At 40.8% G+C, this 7,425-nt stretch overlaps 1 pseudogene; it reads left to right on the forward strand.

Annotated features, from left to right (window-relative positions):
- Positions 1-5,954: 5,954 nt before the first annotated feature.
- On the forward strand, positions 5,955-6,462 carry LOC103746217 (annotated as a pseudogene).
- The last annotated feature ends 963 nt before the right edge of the window (positions 6,463-7,425 follow it).

Raw genomic sequence — 7,425 nt, forward strand, 5'->3', positions numbered from 1 at the left:
ATCTCAAACGTTTAAAAAACATTTCCATGAATTTTATAATAAGAGTTAACATTTGCAGGGTACTTATTTGCTAGGCACTGTGCCAAGGACTTTACATGGATTATCTAAAGTAATCCACACAACAGTCTAGGATGTGGACGCCGTTGCCTCCTGTGTCATCAACAAGGAAACCATGGCTAGAGAAGTTGCACGATATGTTCAAGGTCATTGAATTAATAAGAGATAGAACTAGAACTGGGATTCAAACAATCTGGCACAGGAGCCTACTTTGTTAGCTCTTACATTTCACTGTCCGTTTATTACATGTGGGAGATATGACAGTGGGCACCACTTTTGTAGGACTGCTAATGATGGTTTTAATGGGCATGCTGTGTGCACTTGAGCTGTTTGCACTCATTGCTGATGGGTCACGCTCAAGCCCAGGGCTGTGGTCCTACAATCTATAGCCCCAATGACAGTGTCACTATCTCTAGAGCAGAGCTGTTCTGGGAGAGGTAATTCTGCCAAGCACAACTCAGCAGATTAAAACCATTGCAGTCAAAAATTGGCCTGACAGGACACCAGGTGGCAAGAAATAGGGAAGGAAACACCAAAGGCCTGGATGATTTGAGGGATGCCCGAGGGTCCATGGGAGGCAGACAATAAATAGCTTCTACACATCCTTTGCCAAATGCACCCAGGCAAAGTCTCATTAAAAAAAAAAATCCAGCCAACACACCAATGAACAGGTGAATAAGAGGCTGCTTGCAGGTGCACAAAACCATTTAAAAAAAAAATTCCTGTTTTTTCCAGCATAGTCCTATCCTTGATGGCTGTTCTTGCTGAATCTCTCCTAGTGTGCCAAGATTGCTTCAGTGCCTGCCCTTTGAAACGTAATTATCCTCCTCAGAGGAGTCCAGAGACTCTGGGTCAGTGAGAGATCTACAGGTCATCAAGCTATTCTCCCCATGGCCAAGAAAGCACTGTAAATAGAAGCATCTTCCAGAGGCTTGCGGAAAATGCACCAAGAGTGAAGGAGTGGGTCAAATGGGAAAAGAATTCTCAAAAGAACCTAAGGTGACAGTGGCTAGCCAGGAAGGCCCCTGTCTCTTGTTTTCCATACAACACATTGAATTTGGTACCCCAGCATTAAATCCATTTCTTTGGCCATGAACACATCCATTAGCAAGCAGTGCCATCCAATAACTGCATTTTTATCTTCAGGTTCAATCCGTTTTGACCCACCACAGCTTTTCCCCAGCATCACCCAGCTCTTATGTCCTGGGGAACACAGGCAACACATACACTGTCTCCTGGAAACTGTGACTCTGTTTAGTACACTCTGCCTCATTCATTCATTTGTTCAATGACAGGCACTACCTACTGGCGCTAAGATTGTAAAGGTAGTTAGAGTCAGTTTCTGTAAACAGAACGAAATGCTTCCTAAATTCAAGTTTTCTCAATCCCGAGGAACCACAAGTCCAGACAACCCTACTTAATGGCAATGACAGAGATCTCTGTTTCTTACTCCCACCTCGTTCCCGACCTCCCAGGTGCCACAAGTTCTGTGCCAATATGTTAGTTTCAGGCCTAAAACACGCTTCCCTTTACTACTTATATCCAAGTCCCTACTCCCTATGGGGCTTAGGTGGGAACTAACTGGTAACCTGAACTGAGAGCTAAATCCAAGTGGCACACGGTAGATCTGGAGCATAAACCCAGGTCTATTTGATTTTAGGACCCTTACCACTGTACTGTTGCTATTTCTACACATTTAAAACATTGTTATTTGTTACTTTGAATTTTTCCAGTGGGAATTATTTTGTCTTTCCACTTACACATTTGAAACGAGTTGGGAGTGTGAGCACAGGAAAAATTGGAGAAGGTAATAAAAATTAGATATATCCGTGGCCCAGTAAAGCCAAGTTGACAGTCTCTCTGCTGTGGAAACGTAGAATTACGTGCTTTACAAAGTGCTTCCAGATTCTGAAGGTGAAGAACTCCCAGCATTTGCAAACAGGAGCACTAGACTCCAAAAAGCCGGGCGGCACACTGCTCAGTACAAAGTCCTACACCGCCTGTTCTCCACTTTTATTTTCAGACTCTTTCCGGCATAATAGTGGTAGCTCGGGATGCCTGAATACCCTTCTTAGAATACATTCTGCCCTATTTTTCTCCCCTAAGACTGTGGTTTCAAATTCATCTAATTACTTCCCTGTGCAGCATTAAATCAAGGTGGCTTCAAAATGGAGATGACCCAGTAAGTTTAATTATTCTCTAATGTGTCTCACTGTGGCAAAAGTGTGTTTATCACATAAATAATCATTCTAGAGGACAGCAAGTATTTTTGCTGGGTTTTAGCTTGTTTTGTTTTAGAAAGGCAGAGTATAGGATTTATCTGTATTTTTAACCTTAACTTGCTGTCTTTACCATATTGTGTTTTTAACCTTAAGTTGCAAGGGTACACTATAGCAAAATTGTTCATGCTAACTTAGTCTATCTTTTTTCTTATTTATTTATTTATTTTAATAAAGCAAGTTAAATTTGGGGGCGGGGGATCATTCAGTAACTACCTCTGTCAAGCTATCACACTGCAATGATTCTTATCCTCCCCTCCCTCACAAAAATTGATTTGTTGGGAAATGTTGGTGCTGTTTATTACGGGATTAAGCTAGAACAAGCAGTGTACATATTAAAACGAGAGAAAGATAAAGAATATGAAAAGAAAGCCTGTTATCACTTAATTCATGTCTTCTTGAAACATTAAAGTTTAGTGCTCTTTGAAACTTTAGGTCCAGTTTCTCTTCTTTTTATTTTTTCTGCTAAAGCAGGATCCAACACAGCTTCACAGAGAGGAGTCCAAATTCTCTCTAAAACAAAAAGGCTCTCTCTTCATTTCCAGGTATTATTATTACTAAACCACATGCAGATATGAATCTCCGGATAGAAACCATAGGGCGTTTGAGTTGGTTTTGCGCTTGTGTTCATGTTTTTCTCTTAACAAAAGACAGACTTTCTGGAAGGGCTTTGTCTACCTGCTTCACAAGGACGTACATTGGCTGCTCTGAGACTACTCTGAGTCATGGGGAAGTGTCAGAGGTTTTAAATGTACCCCATCTCCCACAGCCAGCCCATTCAGCCCTCCAGGACAAAGAACACAGTAGAGCACCACAAAGGACTGGTAGTCTCTGGAAAGTGAGCCTCACCATTGAACAGAAATATGCTTATTTCTTTTTGATTTATTCATCCAAATCTTTCATCCTGGAGAAAATTTGTAATCTACTCAAACCAAAATAGAACACATCAAGAGAGTTATCTATAATCAAATCCATCTAAAGCAATGGGGTGCCACAGAGATGAAAGAGTTGATTGGAGTCAGGAGACGGAAAGTCAGTATGAGTAGGACCATATTTATGCTACATCTTGTGTATCACTCATTACAGAGCCTGCCTACCTCGGCCATTTCATGGCTCCTTTACTCTGCTAGAGTTCTCCAACTCTGACAAAGGGAACAATGGCTATTATGAGGCTGCTCAGAAGGGGGTGTCCATATAGATTAAGAATTCTCAGAAGATGCATTACAGTCAGAGAACAGAAAGGTCTTTAACTAAATGAAAGCACATGCTCTAGGCAAAGATTTGTTCACCTCTAGCCTGTTATTTCTGAGCCTCACCTTCTTCATCCTAAAAATAAGAAGGTTGAGAAAAACGTCGTCTTTGTGGAGGCATTCAGCTTTAGCACTATTATTTCTTTTTGTCTTCTTGCTTTGGTTTGATGCGAACCCCTGAACCCAGGGGACTGTCTGGTTAATGCCTCTGCCAAAAGACATCTGGGCTATATGAGGCAGCGGGACTCTGCACATATGACCTGGGCAGATGCATGTCCAGATCCATCTTTACTTCCTGGGCAATGAACTGCTACACTGCCCAAGACTATGCAAATATATCAGTCCTCCAGGGCCCAGGACTCTAAGCCACATTAGATCATTCTTCTTATCTGCTTGGTGATCTCTTCTTATTTATTTCTAGCTTTTCATGTCCTAGGTAACGTAATAGTGTCGTCAGTTTCCTTTTTCATATGTCTTCCATTCAACAATTATTATCTGTTCCCATTCCTGGTTAATTGAAGATCGATCTTCCTTCCTTTCTTATGGAGAGAGAGAGAGAGAGAGAGAGAGAGAGAGAGAGAGAGAGAGAGAGAGAGCCCCTTATCTATGGGTAATGTGCTCCAATCCATCAAGCCAGTGGTATTTGAAAATATGAATAGTACCAAACTCTATATATTATGGTTTATACTATATATACCCAAGACAAAGTTTAATTTATAAATTAGGCATAAGAAGAGATTAATAAACAATAAACTAAAACAATCATAGCAATATATATAACAAAGTAAAACAATTATAACAATATACAGTATAAAATTTATTTTAAAATTAAGAATTTTTATTTCTGGAATTTTCCATTTAATACAATCCAGTCTTACATTTAGGAAAATTAAATGACATATTATATAATAGAGGTTTCATGTACCACAGAACATCAATAAGGAGAGAAGGGGTCATAATGAGTTCAGAAAGACTTCAAAAAGGAAATTTAATTATAATTAACTCTTAGATGTTGGTTAGGATCTGAATAGCTGGAAAAGTGGATAGGCATTTTTAAGATGGATTTGCAACCTGGAAAAATGTACTATATTAGTTAAGGTTCTTCTGGCTTTAAGCAATAGAAACTACCCAGAGCTTTGCAACTCAAATATTTTCCTACACTGGTGAGACCAACATTACCTTGGAAATTGTCTGAAATTAAGTACCTTTAACTCTTCCTCAGGTCTATTGAACTAGAAACTGCATTAAAAAAAAAAAACTTTATTTGACCTACATGTACATTACAGTTTATATAACCCTGGAGTGTGCTGTTTTGGCCTTGAATGTTCAAGGCAAGGATTTTCACAGCCAATTTTTAGTTAAGGAAATTGATATTTAGGAAGTTGATATGATAATGGGTAATTCAGTTTGATGAAAAGTCACCCAGATTTTCTATTGCAATTAAATAGCAGATTCTAATAGTAAGCCCATCCTTGAAACATTTCAGTAGGCCGAGGACCAGGCAAATTTGAGAGTGAGTGACCCTTTTGCACCCTTCATATCAGAAGGCTTGCCATCCCTTCTCAGGCTTCTACAGTATGTACAAATCATCTTAATGGTCTCTAGAAAGAAAGCATCATTACAGGGGAATCAGTAATAATAAATGCAGTGGATATAAAGCAACTTCATTAGGTTAGTTGAAAGTATGTACCACCACTTGCTCCTGAATAATAAGCAACACTCCTTCATTAAAAAGAATACTCTCTGGTGAAACCCTAACCTATTTTTTGCTTAGCCTAGTGCATTTTTAATCTAATAGAGTTAGAAAAAAAATTAATTCACATGTGCTAAAATCATTACATTTTTATATTCAACAGTGTCTGATATATAGAATCTATAAAACTTGTGTTATTACAAACTGAAAGGTTGTCATGGTGTGTAATAAAGCTAAACTAATGTTCTCAGGAAAGAGTCCCAATCCTAGGGAAAAAGAAGCAAATTTCTTAGTAAAATAATCTGCTCTAGAAGTGAAAGCTAAACATGTCTTTCTGCACTCAGCAACAGCCAGTCTCAATATTCCCCTCAGGAGACCAGGAATCTGAATTCCCTATTAAGGCAGAAACTTGGAGTCTATCTTCAACCAGATCCTTACCAAAAGAACAGGAGGCAGTTTAGCTCCCAGTTCTGATGTTAGGTACCTACACATTCACAAACAGGCTTAGAGGTCATTAAGGATGGACCCCTCTCCTGTAGTCAAATCTTGGACCTTACCTCCTGTTTCCCTGGTAACACACAAGAAAGGTTAGCATCACCATTGCCTGTTCTTAACATTTAAAGTGCCACCCACAGTTCATCGCAGCCACTGGCCAACCGGCCAGCTTTCCAGACCATGGCCAACCTTGTAGGCACCTCCATTGCCATCAAGGCAGATGCATGAAATACGGCCCAGGACATGAGATCATCAAGCGCTTTGAGAAGGGGTTCCACTTGGTGGCCACGAAGTTCCTTCTGGCTTCTGAAGAACACTTGAAGCAACACTATATTGACCTGACCATTGACCTGACAGACTAGGCTGTCCTTTCTTCCTGGGTCTAGGAAAGTCCATGAACCCAGGGTCTGGGTGGTTATGGTATGGGAGGGGCTCAATGTGGTGAAGACAGGCTGAGTCTTAAGGGGTAAGTGTGGGAAGGTGGAGGGACATGGGTGTGGGATAACCAAAACAGCAATCCAGCTAATTCTAAGCCAGCCGCCATTCTGGGGGATTTCTGCATTCAGAAAGGCAGGAACATCATGCATGTAGTGACTCAGTGAAATGTGCTGAGATAGAAACCAGCCCATGCTTTAAGCCTAAAAAAATGATTGACTGCATGTCTTGTGCACTTGACTGGGTCTTTTAATAGAAGTGGACAAAACAAAGTCCTTTTCAGCAGCACTGATTAGGTTCCTGGACACGGAAACTTCATTCCACTCACCAGGACGGATCATCTTTTCTAAAGCATTATTTACCAGTAAAGCCTTTGGAACTAAGGGAAAAAAAGATTTAGCATGCCATATGAAAGAATCAAGGGTCGGGGAGGAACTAGAGCTTTGTTGAGGCCCACTGAGGGAAAGTTACTTCCTCCTAGTCAAAAGAATAGAATCTCAGCCTGGCATGGTGGCATGCCTTTAATCCCAGCACTCGGGAGGCAGAGGCAGGTGGATCTCTGTGAGTTCAAGGCCAGCCTGGTCTACATAGTGAGTTCCAGGACAGCTGGGGCTACAGGGAAACCCTGTCTCAAAAAAATCAAAAAAAAAAAAAAAATAGAATCTGACTTTAACCCCTGACTCTGGGTGGTGACATGGCTTTCAAAAGTGCCCAAAACATTATACACTCTTGTCCCTTCCGTTAAGTTAATCCAACTGGACATGTCAGTCATCTGTCCAGGGGACTGCCCCTCAGAGAACACCTGAACATGCATTATGGAGATGGGAAATATAATTTTCTCCCTTAAACAGATAATACTCATATATACCCCAGAAGTTCCTTCGTCAAGGCCAGGTATTTACAGATCTTCACTGCTAAGCCTGACCACTTTTCCAAGTTCTGACTCAAAAAGTGTAATTTTCCTTCTCTCCTTTTTCACCTTGATTCCCTGCCAGATAGACCCCCATTACTAAGCATACCTTCTTTCTTGGACCCTGACTCATATGGCATGACTTTCGCTCTTCCTCTCCTCTGTTGTCCTCCTTCCAGCAGCTGCCAAGGTTTATAGCTTGCGTGCCCAGTTATAGCTTCCTTCTGAGCTGAGTCCCTTTTTAAATTCCTTTATCTAGGGAGACAAAGACTTTGCCAAAGGGAATCCAGGATTCTTCCTATTCCT

This window comes from Nannospalax galili, unplaced genomic scaffold (genome assembly GCF_000622305.1).
Source record: "Nannospalax galili isolate Female #2095 unplaced genomic scaffold, S.galili_v1.0 scaffold3, whole genome shotgun sequence".
Lineage (NCBI taxonomy): Eukaryota > Metazoa > Chordata > Mammalia > Rodentia > Spalacidae > Nannospalax > Nannospalax galili.